This window comes from Leptonotus elevatus, chromosome 5 (genome assembly GCF_054856555.1).
Source record: "Leptonotus elevatus isolate MCC_2025b chromosome 5, RoL_Lele_1.0, whole genome shotgun sequence".
Classification (NCBI taxonomy): Eukaryota; Metazoa; Chordata; class Actinopteri; order Syngnathiformes; family Syngnathidae; genus Leptonotus; species Leptonotus elevatus.
This window is the reverse complement of record NC_141243.1, coordinates 21,354,239-21,368,059: the sequence shown is the minus strand read 5'-3', so window position 1 is coordinate 21,368,059 and position 13,821 is coordinate 21,354,239. Positions and strand designations below refer to the sequence as shown.

The 13,821-nt window shown below is 40.4% G+C and overlaps 1 protein-coding gene across 2 annotated transcripts in view; it reads right to left on the bottom strand.

Moving 5' to 3' along the window:
* The window catches only part of sema4c (sema domain, immunoglobulin domain (Ig), transmembrane domain (TM) and short cytoplasmic domain, (semaphorin) 4C), a 106,815-nt gene extending 94,584 nt beyond the window's left edge, over positions 1 to 12,231 (bottom strand). For both annotated transcript variants that reach the window (XM_086076842.1, XM_086076843.1), the window contains exon 1: positions 11,698 to 12,231. The gene's annotated coding sequence lies outside the window, so the exon portion shown is untranslated. The remainder of the gene's footprint in view (positions 1 to 11,697) is intronic.
* Between the last annotated feature and the right edge of the window lie 1,590 nt (positions 12,232 to 13,821).

The window sequence follows — 13,821 nt, the reverse complement described above, 5'->3', positions numbered from 1 at the left end:
TCTTCTTCCAACTGGGAGGTTGTGGGTTCAATCTTCAGCCCTTGTGACCATGTCGAAGTATCCTTGAGCAAGACACTGTCCCCTAATTTGCTCCCAGTCGACCTGCGCGGCAGTGGCCGACAACTGGTGAATGAATGTGTTTGTGAATGTGAGGCTTTGTAAAGCAATTTGGGCACCGTGTGGTGTAGATGAAGCACTACACAAAAAGCAGATAGATATACTCTGAAGAAATAGAGAAAGAAAGGGTCGGGATATTGTCAAGGCAGGTAAATTGCCAATCATCCATCAGATTTCTCCTGTTCAGGCTCCTATGGTAATATAGACAATACATTTTTTACTATTTATTCGTCATTTCAGTTACAATATTGAAATGTGATTTGATGTGTGCTAAGTATGTTTCCACACGGTTATTCAAATTCTCCACTGATATGAATGATGGTATTACATGATAAAATGATGTATTCAAATATTATTCAAATGCCAATAATGCAAATATAAGTAGGCGTATTGTATATTCAGTATGAGTGTAAATTTGTGTAATCATGTGATTCCCCCAATACTTCCTCTCCAGAAATGAAAACGCTTATATAGTGTTACAGTCCCAGGTTGCATCGTCAACAAAAACCAACATCTTGCCTAGAGCCCTCGACAAGATATTTGAGCCTGTATCTATTTTTTGGGAGCAAAAAGGAGCAGTGTTTCATAAATCTTTGTAAGGACACAGAGGCAGCGACAGGTTAGAGTCAGCAGATGCTGTGAGCACTGTATCGCTTACTGCTTAATGAAGAAAAGCAGCAGTAGCTGCCTTGTGGCTTCCGATGTTTCCAGACTCGCCATTGTGGCATCCATGAGGTGGAATGTAATTTGTCAGTCGGAGGGAATGCACCTTACCACCTTCCCCACACCACACTAGACATATTTTCTACTCGACTTGTAGTTGTTTATGTTTATAAATAGAAACTCAGTAAAAAGAATTGTAAAGAAGACGCCCCTCACCATCCGTTGACTCTACCTGAGGTCATGTTGTACAAGAATGAAGTACAGTGAACCCCCGCTATATTATGCTTCATCTTTTGCTATATCTTGGATTTTGAAAGCTGCTCTCTGTAACAATTTGGCCAAAAATATCTTTACAATAACCTTTTTATTTGACCATTTATGACGGAAACATCTTCTAATTAGTAGATTAACACCTTAGCTGTTCACAATGGGTAGTCTGCAAGCCTCCAATAGTTTCCAGACAGAATTGGGGTTTGAATTTTTCTCACCCCCGTCTGCGGATGTGACGTCATGTGCGTCGTGTGGTGTACGTGAAGGGAGCGTGTAGTTTCATTATTCAGCCACAGGTGGCAAAGTAGCGATTTGAAATTCAATTTTCTGCATCCAATTGTTTTTAGAGAATAGAGGAAAGTCCAATTTACATTTGTATGCTTTCAATGTAGTTAGTACCACATTGTTGTACTGTTTAATTCTCTTTTATTGTATGTGATACAGCTTGTTTATAGTGTTTTACATTAAGGATGGCCGAGTACCGATACCAGGCCTTATTTGAAGGTATCAGTACTCACGACAACCCTCTTGTTGCGGCCATTTTACGATCAGGAACTAGAAATTCATACAGTGTCGATGTTTTTAGCTTGGCTGTTGGAACAATTTTATTGATCATTTAATACAATATGTTGTACTTTATGCATTTTTTAATTTGTCCCACAGGTTTTTAATCTCAACGGGACCAACCTGGTTAAATAAAGGTTAAATGAAAAAAAAGGGGAAAAAATAATCAGAAGAATATAAAATTGCTATTCCTTTCATGCTATTTGTAGGTAAAATGCTATATTGGGATATGAAGGTCTTTCTTTAAAATTATCTGTAATTGTTTTTTTTTTTTGGGGGGGGGGGTAGACGGGATTTTAAGTATCAAAAGTACTATCACTTTTGAAATTTCAATTGTGAGTGACAATTAACAGCTGGAAACAAACTTGCTTTTACCTCTTGAATTTTGGAGAACTGTGCAAGTGAGAGAGTGAGAACAAAATACTCAATATACTACAGTATTTACAGTATTTACACTATTTCTAATAGTACTGAGTAATACTATAAATATTTAAATATGGGATGAAAAAAATAGTTGGTCTGTCGCTGTCATATTTTTTCGCCTGTCGTAGGTGACAAAGGAACGTAATGACGGTTCACTGTACTTGAAACTTACAGCCACACTTGTCTGGTTATCAGTTTTTTAATAGAAAATTTTAGAAATTTTAGAAAGCTTGATACTGATTCAGAGGCAGAAATTATAGTTCAGGGTGCAAAAATGATTAAGCTTGAATCAAAAAGCACAAGTCAAACGTGTATTCAGACTTAAGAGGCGCTAAAACGGGAGCGCAAAAATCACAGCTTGGAAAGTCAGTTGCTCTCACTTTCCCAGAGCTAAGCTACGCCCACACTCACGCTCATGCAAGCTCTCATAGAGCTGCCATGCAGGGGCCTTCCTGCAGCTGATAACCCTGCACTGGCCCCTGTGCAGTAGCTACCCCAGAGAGAGACCATTAACCCGACTGCAGCTCCTTCCTGGATACGATGCAGCCTAGCAGCCTGATAGCCACAGGATAACTTTTATTGTCTTTTTAAAACTTTACGAGGCGATATCATGGGAGGGAGCGTATATGCAGAAAACCGTCTGCATTACAGTATGCTGGTGCTCTCAAACAGCGTGCTGCCACTTCCTGCCCACTAACAGGCAGTCCCACAGTAGGGAGGGCGAGCTCCGTTGGACCAGAACAATGCCAAAAAAGGCTGTCATAAAAACAAAATAGCATCCTCTTCATACCACCAAGAAAACACACTGCTGCCTGACTCTTTCTATCGGGACACGTTATCTCCAAAACAAAGCATAATAGACTGAATTGGCAAAAAATAAAAAAAATACACGAGCTTTGACGTGGCACCACAGCCAACATAAATAGAGTAATAAGACAAGAATACAAAAGTATAGTAGATAGTCAGCCTTAAAACATCTGCTGAGTCAGTGCAAACAAAAACGTGCAGTCACTGGGCTCCGAAAACAGATTACCTTACACGGTGCCCCCGAAACACACTTGGCTCATGGACAAGATTTCTCGCTGAGAATTTTATCACCGCTTCCCAATCAGGCTTTATGTTTTCAATCACAGCCACAATGAATGGACCCGGGAAACACAATGAAACAAAAAAGATGACAAATCAATACAGTAAAAGAAACAATGATAAACATCAGAAACTGACTTTTGCAGTCAGTCATTAACATTCATGTATGCACAGCATGTGTGTACTGTATATAAGATGTCAACTATTGTTTAGGTATGGACTTAAGTAAATGGACAGGACAACATTCACGAGTTGAACACTTGCAAATGGTTGAACAACGTGTCTGCAAACCTCGCCATCAATTTTGCTGGTTGTTCATTCGTTTCTCTCTTTGTCTCTTAATTGCTTTCTAGAAAAGTGGAAATTTGTGACTTTAGATTAGGAAAAGTCTACCGTGTACTGCCGAAATGCGGTATAGATGTGAAAACAATCTTTTCGAAAGCCTCTGTCTGCCTCACACAGTCAGGGGGTTCGAGGTTCGAATCTGACAGTTTGCATGGGTTATCTTTGGCTACTACTTAGAGTTAACTAAGTACCATCTGTATGAATTAGGGCTGGGTTTGAAAAATATTGAATCGATTCATAAAGCCATGAATCGATTATTTTATATATCTTTTTCCCATAAATTCTTAAGAAAATAGACTTTTAAAGGCCAGATTTTTTTGTATCTTACTGTTTTCTTGAAATTTACTGATCGCATGAATTTAAAAGTATTTTCCTACCTTAATGAAATACCTGACTTATTGCACTTTAAGACAATTAAGAATATTTTAAAGTTATATTTACAATTATTGAATTAGATTCTGAAAATATATTTTCACCTCATCCTTGCTGATGTCGCGTTTGTGTAAAACTTTCTTACTTACTTTTATGAATAAACTTTTTATCATGTACTTGACATTTAAGAAAAATGTATATGTCATAATTAATTGATATTGGATTGAAGTGAAGTGAATTGAATTGAATTGCTTTTTTAATTTTATAATCAAATCAAACTGAACTCTTGTGAATCGAAATCAAATCGATTGAGGAAATTAGAATTAGCCCTAGTATGAAAGTGAGTGTAAACGGTCATTTGTCTGTCACTGCCAATGAGGTCAAGTGGTACAGAAAATGGATGGATAGGTTCTGTAAGGCAATATCACCTCTGCTATACTTTAGTCATTCAATCAACGCTACAAAAAAAAAGGTAATATTTCCACACAACAAACTGGTAGCTTCAAGCAGTCATCAGCCATGTTTTTGTTTATGACAGTTGGACCTTATAAGTTTGAAGTCTGATATTTTTATCTTCTTGAATGAACTGCAAATGAGGACACCACAATTGGGATCGCACATGTTTTCCAATTTGTACTACTGCATCAACTGTTTTCATTCTTCTTTCATTCAGTTAAAAGCCACAGCAGACAGCCTAGAGACCCCACCTGATAAATGTAATAGTAATTGTGCCCCCCCAACCCCTACTATTCCCCTCCCCCACAATTCCCCTTCGCTATACAGCGAACAGTGCAGTAGTGCCCTGAAGACAAGGTAAGTCCTGTAATGTCAACATGGCTTTGCAAACGCTGATGAAATGACCTCGTGGCTCATGGTTTATAACTTCACATATCTTTAGCACACATTCAGATGAGACACGAATTGGAACATTTATGGGTGCACACATCTTAAAGGTCACATTCTCTTGGTGCTCTTCTTCTGCTGAGCAAAAGGCGAACATTTATGATGCTCTATATTTCCCTTTAAATCCGTCTCGGAAGACTCTAAAGTGTGATACTGCAGATGCATGATTATAAAGAGAGTGGCGGGGTCTCGCTTGAGAGGCAAAAATAGAGAGCGGGGCTCGTTGGGAGCAGATGGCCAATCGTGGTCAGCTGGTAAGAAACAAGCAGGTCAGGCAAGCCTCTCCACTTCCATTCGATCATTCATACATTATGCACAAGTGCAGCCACTTTGAGGTGTCCCAGCAAGCATCACCGGCTTTATCCGAAGTTCCAGATAACCATTCAAATGTGTCTAACAACAGCAGTTGGATTGTGATATCCTCCCCACAGTATAGTGCCAATTTGAAAATCACACCTGATAGGAGGGTTGCAATCACGTGATTCCGGCGGCACGCGAAATTCAACTGGGGGTCAGGAAGTAGGGAACACCCATTGAAGATACGCTCTAAAAATAGTCAAATATGTCGGATATGATCCTTATACTCTGAGGAAAAGAGATTTTTCCGAACTCGTGTCGGATTTGCGTGGTGTGGAGGCAATCGACATCACGAACTACCCCGTCCTCTGGACATCGTACTGGAGGCTTACAACTATTTCGTGTGTGGTTGGGTCAGCAAACTCGGATCAAAAGAACCACTAAATGACTGCCGTCTTGTTTTTGCTCGGGTGAGTAAATGTGATTCAGAATCATTCTCTTCTCAACTCAAATGTACACAAACGTACCACTGGCTACAGGCTAGCTGGCTAACTGGTCTTAAGCGACTTAAACGGTCAAACAGAGACTCAACAGTCATGTATCTACGTTCTGTAATTATGTAGACGTCTTGTGAATGAACCAATGCTTAAGTATATATTTCCATCGGTATGCTGTGGCCTTCCTGGAAGAAAAACCTCAATTTAAGAACCACTCGTCGTGATAGCTAACGTAGCTAGCATTGCTAAAAACAAAGACACAGCCACCTAGCATGGACACGCAAGCTGTAGAACAAACTCCACATAGTAATATCACGGTTAGCTATGCTTCCAGTAATAGCACACCGGCCTGTTGAGAGTTTTATTCCGCTATGTAAAGTAGTTTCATTAGTGTAGCTTTACCTTTCACGTGATCACTGCATATACGACCGTTGTCCGATGAAGGTTTTTAATCCAGGTCTGCTGTCTTCTTTCGGTATATTTTCTTTTTTGAATTGCCTTTATGGGTTACTACTTTGGGGACGCGAAAGTAGCTTTTATTTTATTCTCGATTAGACCGGTTGCTACAGCCATAAACAGCACAAAACTTTGGCATTTGGCACTCAGCTTTTTTTCCTATGGGCAAATTACTTCCTGCCCCCGATCTGGGGTTGGGCCGCTTGTCGTGACGTTACATGAAACCCACCTATAGCAGGGGAAATTACAAGTCGCAACGAAAGGTTCTTATCCCATAAAAGGCTCAAATGGAGAAAAGATTTGGTTCAACCAAGTGCACTTGCTCTTCTGATTTGCCTTTAGGACCATGAGTGTGCACCATATTGAATTTTCCACCAGTATGACTTTCCTGGAAAACAGTCCAACAAGGTTTATTCATTTATTGATTGCCGCTGAAGGGGCCGGGCTGCATCATTCATAGACAGTGACATATATTCATTACGGCCATATGCTCCATAATGTGAGTTTACAAAAGCTTTTCGAATGATGATACAGACGAGAATTTATTTCATTTAACGGAATTGATTAAAATGTATTTAAAGCACAAGCAGTGCAATTAGAGACACCATACGGATTATTACGCAGCTTTCCTCGGGCACTTTCACTTCAAAAATATGCTGACCACGCACGCACTTGTCTGATCAATTAAATTTCAGCTCTATAAGTGCTAAGTGCTCACTCTATGCTAATGCCAAAAGGAGCTACCTGGAGTGAGCTACAACAAGCGGCAAGGAGGGAAGATGGAGGCAGAGAGAGAGGGAGAGAGAGAGAGATGAAAGGGAAGGGTAAATTGCAAGAGGAGCAAAAGCTTCTTGTCTGGGAACAACTGCAATCAGAGCCCCTGCCAAAAGCCTCCGGATTCATCCAGCGGCCTGACACAAAAGTCTCAACAGGCGTTCAAGTGCTCGGAGCGGACAACAGTTTGTCAAGTGTGCTAGCCTGTGAGTGAGGGTAAAAGTAAAACGGATTTTCATTTGACTAAAGTATCATTTGTTCTAAGGTATATTCTGTTTTGAGATATAAATATCAAACACAGCTTTCGGTGTGATGATGCGTTGCATTTCAACATCACTGGCGACTACACATCCTTAAACCAATATTTCAATGTCAGTTAAAACAGACAACACGCCTTCTTTTTTTTCTTCTTTTTTTCCAGGTTCTATCCTAATTGTGTCGTACGTCAGCCATAGACTGAAGGGAAGATACAAGCTGATAGGTGCGGACACATTTAAAAAGTCAGGGCTCTTTGTACTCATCTGGGCATTGGTGGAGCATGCGTGATGTGGAAAGAAACATCTTTCACATTAACAATTTAAACTCCGCAATGCATCTTTAACTATACTCAACAAAACGCATCTCTTTTGTTTTTGCTCCCATTTTTTTACGAGATGAACTCAAAGATCTAAAATTTCTTCCACATACGCAATTTCACCATTCCTCTCAAATATTGTTCACGAACCAGCACTTCTCCTTTGCCGAGATAACCCATCCCATCTAACAGTTGTGCCATATCAAGACACAATGATTAGTGCACACCAATCACCGGTTAATAAACAGTAATAAACAGTAATCAAATGCCTTTGTAATACATTTTAATGCAAAATAAAAATTAACTCGATTAGTTGATTAACTCATTCACTATCATGAATTCATTAAAAAAAAAAAGATTATTAAAAATTAGGGCCGACAGGCGATTTTTTTTATTTATTGTTATTAATCGCATGACTTCACTAGTCAACTCACGATTAATCACAAATTTGATATCTGTTCTAAATGTAATATACAAAAATTTTAGGTTTTCATACTCTTGTTAACAAAAGTGGGGGAAAAACGTTAAACTAATAGAAATAATTCAAATGAATTTTTGACGTCTACAGCCGTCAATGGCAGTGAATGAGTTAATCGGTTGAATGTTTTGATAGATTCATCGATTCTAAAAATATTTGATAGTGAGAGCACTAGTTTGACAGTAAAGAAACTGTCACGAGATTAAGAAAATATTCAAATTTTTTATTTTAAATTGTGTGATATTACCAAAAATTCATCTTGTTTTGTAAGCGTATCGATGAAGGTGGCGCCATATAAAGTCTGGCCGAGGACGCCACATTGGCTACGGCCAGCCCTGTGAGCGCCTAACGAATGCGCCATCGTAACGAATGCATCAATTGCGCTAATAATGCTGCCACATTCAAGCACACCTTGACAAATGTCACGAACTGCACGTCCAGCCCGGCCTTACCTGCCGTTGTCACCCCGCGGCATACACACGCATGCGCACGCACACGCACACGCATCCCATCTGTTCAACTCTCCAGACCTTGCATCTGGCCTGACATGAACCATAACTTGCTACGCAAACACAAGCGCACACTGTGAAGCGTCACAGCAAACCGAGTCGGGTCGTACTGTTGCGGCGGCTTCACAATTGCGGCGAGCACAAAACACGGCAGCTCAAACAAAAATCTAATCTGCCTTTCAAAGAGCTTTTTAAAGGGAAAGGAATGCAGACAGAGGATGAATGGAATCGTCAAGGTTGCCTGCTTGTTGTTTTGACTGCGGGGAGCTGATGCTGTTGGAAGCGCAAAAAAAATAAAAAATAAAGCCTTGCCAACCACCCAAAACACGCTATCGTTAGCAAATTCTGACTAATCTTGCTCTCACCGCGAATGCGTGTGATCTTGTACGTGAATCGTGAGTTACATAACATGGAAGCATCCCTATTATCACGGGAGTTTAGTGCGCGTTCAGCCGCTTGCCTTGTGGCCTCCGGTATCTGTTGCGTTGACGTGATGCATGTGACAAACTGATGACAATTAAACAGAGAGCAGGCAGGGGAACATCTGGCGCAGTGGCGACGTAGCGGACATGATGCAATGTTGACCCGGTGGTGTCAAAACACACATATCTGTCACATACAGTATGTGCACGCATGCGGGAAATACAAAACCAACAGAGGTGAAGGCAGCTGGATGATATGCAGGCAGGAATGAGTAGAGTGAATCCATGGTGCAATTATATTCTTAGGGATGTGCATTTAGTTTTTATGGATGTTCTGAACTCCTGTTTCGACACCAGTGTCATATCAAGCAGAATGTCGATTCTAAACGGAATGCAATAGAGGAGGTCTGCAATGTTGTTCAGTAGCTCAACTTGCCACAGCTGACATGTTGTCCTTCAACAGACCACAAACTAATTGAGACGAGAGCTGTCAAAATTAATCGACAAGCAATCGATTATCAAATTAATCGACAACTATTTTAATAATCGAGTAATCGTTTGGAGCCATTTCCAATTTCAGCATATCAACAGTAATTGTTCACTGTTTTCTGTAGTCCTTCATAAGTCTGTCTTCTGTGTATAATTAAATTATGACATCTGTTTTTACTTTGGAGAACAATGACCAAACTGGTAACATATTACAATACCCCTTCAATCCCCCTTTTTTTTTTTTTAATCACCAATCACTGGTTAATAAACAGTAATCAGGGGGGGGGGGGGGGGGGGTGCTTTTATAATACTCTTTAATAGAAAATTAAATGGAATACGATTAGTCGTTTAATCGAGTGAATAATCGATAGATTAATCGATTCTAAAAATATTCAATAGTGACAGCACTAATTGAGACGACAGAACCTCTACTCTTTTACGGCCATGATATGCAGTCAAATTTTACCTTGTAAAATACAGTTGACCAAAATCTTAATGATCCATTCATCGATTATACTGCAATTTCGTTATTGACCAGCACCCCGCCTCTTGCCTAAAGTCATCTCACATAAACTCCAGCTCACCCGGGATCCTATTGAGGATAAGTGGTGTTGAAAATGGGTGGATGAAAGAATAATCGATTACGATTATCACATGTTTACAATATAAAGATGGCCCAGGACCACAAGAACATGCCCACTTATATGTTTCATCTGGGCTTTTGTTTGTGGGACTACTGGATATATACGGTATATTTATATATGAGATAAGTGTATATGAGTGTGTGAGAGAGAGAGGAAGACGAAGGGGCAACATGGGAAGGAGGCTGGCTGTCAGGATGTGGAGTCCATTGTCTTTACGACAATGAAGATATCAAGTCGGCAGGAGTCCTCTCAATGGAGTCATTAACATCTGGGGGACGAGGGCTGCCTGTGTGTGTGCGTGTGAGCGTCTTTGTTCTAAGTGTTGAGGATAAAAACTGATTTTTAATGCTTTCCTGACAAACTGGGAATCATGTGGATGATGGGGGAAGGGGGGGGTGATTTACTTCCTGGTGAAGTTCTCTGTTAACCTTCCTCAATCTGATATAATCTACTTTGTGAATTCATATACAAGGATTATGTCTATTTTAGTTTTTTTAGTTTTATTTGAGTTGACAAATGACAAAAGTAAGTAAAGGGAATTTCAGATGGATTATCCTCCGCTACACCCAATCCAAACGTCAACTTCAGGATAACACCCAGATACCAGAGCGCACTGTTTATGAAGCCATCATCTATTTCGTTATCTTTATTTAGCACTTGTCTTAAACCAATCACAGCTGACTTGGCAAGAAGCGGGCTACACCCAAAACTGGGCAACAGCCAATCACAGGGCACATACAGGATAAACAACGATTCACACATATGTACGATTTAGAGTCATCAATGAAACGGGCATGCATGTTTTTGGAATTTGGACCAGGCAGATATATTAACCACTATACCACTGTTATGCCTTGTTCTTTTCTATGCTCTATATCTTTTCATTGATACACAATTTAAAAAATGATAAACGATACAAATGATGAGTAATAAACACGTCACGTGACTCCCGCCACGCAGGAAATAAATTCTAAACGTCGTAAAAATTAAGACAGCCTTCCTCCTCCATCCCATTAACAACTAACTTCTCCCACCCCCAGCACCCCCTCCCACGCTGTCTGTTAGCTAACAGGCACTGGCACCACTCAGCTTGTAAAAGAAACCCCCTCCAAGCCACCACTTTTTTTCCTTTAAAAAAATAAAACAATATAAATGCTCCTTGTCGTCCATGAGTGGACGGCTTCCCCCACCTCACTAATTACAATAATCACTCGAGCAAAGCTATTACTTTCCTCATTAAGGCACAACACCAGAGGGGGACAACAGGTCGTTATAGGAGCATAAGATTTAGGCTGACATAAAATGCTTAGCCGAAATATTACAGGCTTGATGGAAAGGTGCAGGATGCATCCATAATGATGACTTTTTAGCTTTCCTTCAACATGCCGAAAAGCTGCAAGGCATCTGCACAATTAGAAAACTGTTGATATAATCACACGCAATAGAAAAGCGCCTGAAAGTTGACAAACTAATGATTCCCATCATGCCATCGTCTCTTAAGAAGAAAAGCTAGCTGGTGGGCGAATGTATCAGAGAAAGCTCCAATTTGAACACATTTAGAAGTGATGTCGTCTCCTGAGTTGATTCCTCTCCAACTGCTGCTGACCGCAGTGCGCTTTGTTTACACTGCGCTATGAATGGAGATAAAGTTGCACCACAATGAACACCCGAAAAAGACCATTTACAAAAACAATACAAAAAAAAAAAGCCAAGATTCCCATCAAGCAAAATGGAAACAGTTGCGACTTGGACACTCCGCTACACAGCGCCTTCCTTTCTCGTCATCATCAGCGTTAACATGAATCAAAACTTACCTTCTTAAACCGATGGTAGTGGCGATGATGTGTGTTTCCTCAGCCGATGGAACCCAACAGCCTTCCCCGCAACAGCGGATTTCTTTCTTGTATTTTTCTTTAGTTACAAATCATTCCACATCCTCGTCAATGTCACGCCGTCTTCTCGTTCCTCGTTTTCTTTGCTCCTCTGCTTATAAAATGTCCGAACGATGCAGGAAAAGCAGGGATTCTGATCCTGTCATTTAGTTTCTCCGGAGGAACTGGGCTGTGCGCGCAACTCGCTCCCGAGGCTTTGTAACAGGAAACCAGAGAAGGAGGAGGAGAAAATGGGGAGGGGGAAAAAAAGGAAAGAAAATAGAGTGCGATGTTATAATCCAGAGTCTTGAATGAGTTTAAAAACCTGCCTCTGTGTCTCTCTAGAAGAAGTTCAAGATCCAACGCGCACACGTCGGACTTGAGTAGCCGTTATGTTGATGCGTCGCTGATGTGCCAGACTGCTGAAAATGTGTGTGCAAGTGCGTGCTCGTGCTCGCGCGCGCGCGATCTCGTGCGTGGAGTGCAGCGTGTGCTTGTGCAGCACGCATCGCAGCAGGACATGGGTGGATTTTTTTTCCCTTCTCAAAAACAGACAAATGGCTCCCCGCCCATTGGCTTCTCTGAACAAGGACCCCAGCACAGGCGAGAGGGGCCCCCAGCGGTCATTAGCTGCCCGGTGGAGACCACTTCCTTTGTGTGTGTGTAAAGTGGAGGCTTGTTCAGGAGGCGCTCCCCAACCTGGAGTATGACATTTTATTGTAACAAGTTCCTGCTCCTTTTAACCGACTTCTTTAAATGAGCAACCAGGGTAGAAAGTTGGCAATCCAGTTGAAAACGAAGATATTTACACCCTTTTTTTGGGATTATAATTAAGATCAATTCTGGTTGAATTCTTGTACAATATAGTTTGGTTTCTTATGTACAAAATGAAAACGGGTTTCTTATTGTATAATGTGTTTAGTATTCGACATAAAAGTTGCATGGATCTGTATTTCTATTAGTTTTAGCCACCTATATGTTAACTTTGAATACTGTTTCATCTCTATTTGCATATTTTGGCTCTGTGGGAGGTAACCACAGAAAGTAGAGATATTCGATCAAGAAAGATGGTCCTATATATCCTAATGTAGCATTTTTCCTTCAAATTGCATCAAATAAATAATTTCCTATTCTTCTTATTGTTTATGTCTAGTTCCTGTATGGACCACAAGACGGGTACCAATGCGAGTACCCATACTTTGAAATAAGGCCCAGTATTGGCCCCAGGTACGCGCTCATACCGAGAGATTAGCTTTAAACATGCAGCACATCCATTTAATAATGAGATAAACCAGAAAACTTGAAGAAAATCCACACCGGTATGCAAACAGCAAGGACAGATTTCAATCCTATATTTTCTTTCTGTTTTTGACAGTGCTAAGAAAACTTGTGAGGGTACGAAAATATCTGAACCATTTTTGACTTGCTTCTGTTGGGACACTCGCTTAAGAGATTTTATGGTATGGTAGTTGGCACCAGACACACTACAGTATGTTCATTATTTGCGAGAAAATTGTCACTTTGCAACTCAGTGAAGGCATTTGGAAAAACACAACCGCACCATAAATAAATACTATAGATTGCAATGGAGAGAAGTTCAAAGACAATTAAATGGTCTCTACCTCCTGAATTGTGTTTACTTGCAATCCAGCATCTCAACAAAATTTTGATGAAGCTCAGAAATGGAATTGCTGATGATTTGCTTCAGCGAGTCTGCATCAATGATACCAAATGCACAATCATGACCTATAAATTAAATTCTCCAAATGTAGAACAATAATATCTGCACGTTGGAGATTGGTTTTATTTGAATTTTTGAACGATAACTATTATAATCCCTCTAGTGCGTTTTTTTTTTTTGGTCTCATTGTGAGTAAGGAACAGGGCACCCTTGGTACTTTTAAAGCCAGTTCTAATCAATAAACAGACTGGAATAGGCTGTTCCCAAAGGCTTCATACCGTTTACTGCAGAAGCACATTGAGCAAACTGACTGCTGTTTATTTCTGTTTGGGAGTGTCTATCGCACGCATCACATTTTAATGGTGAATCCCTGCCGCTTGAATGTA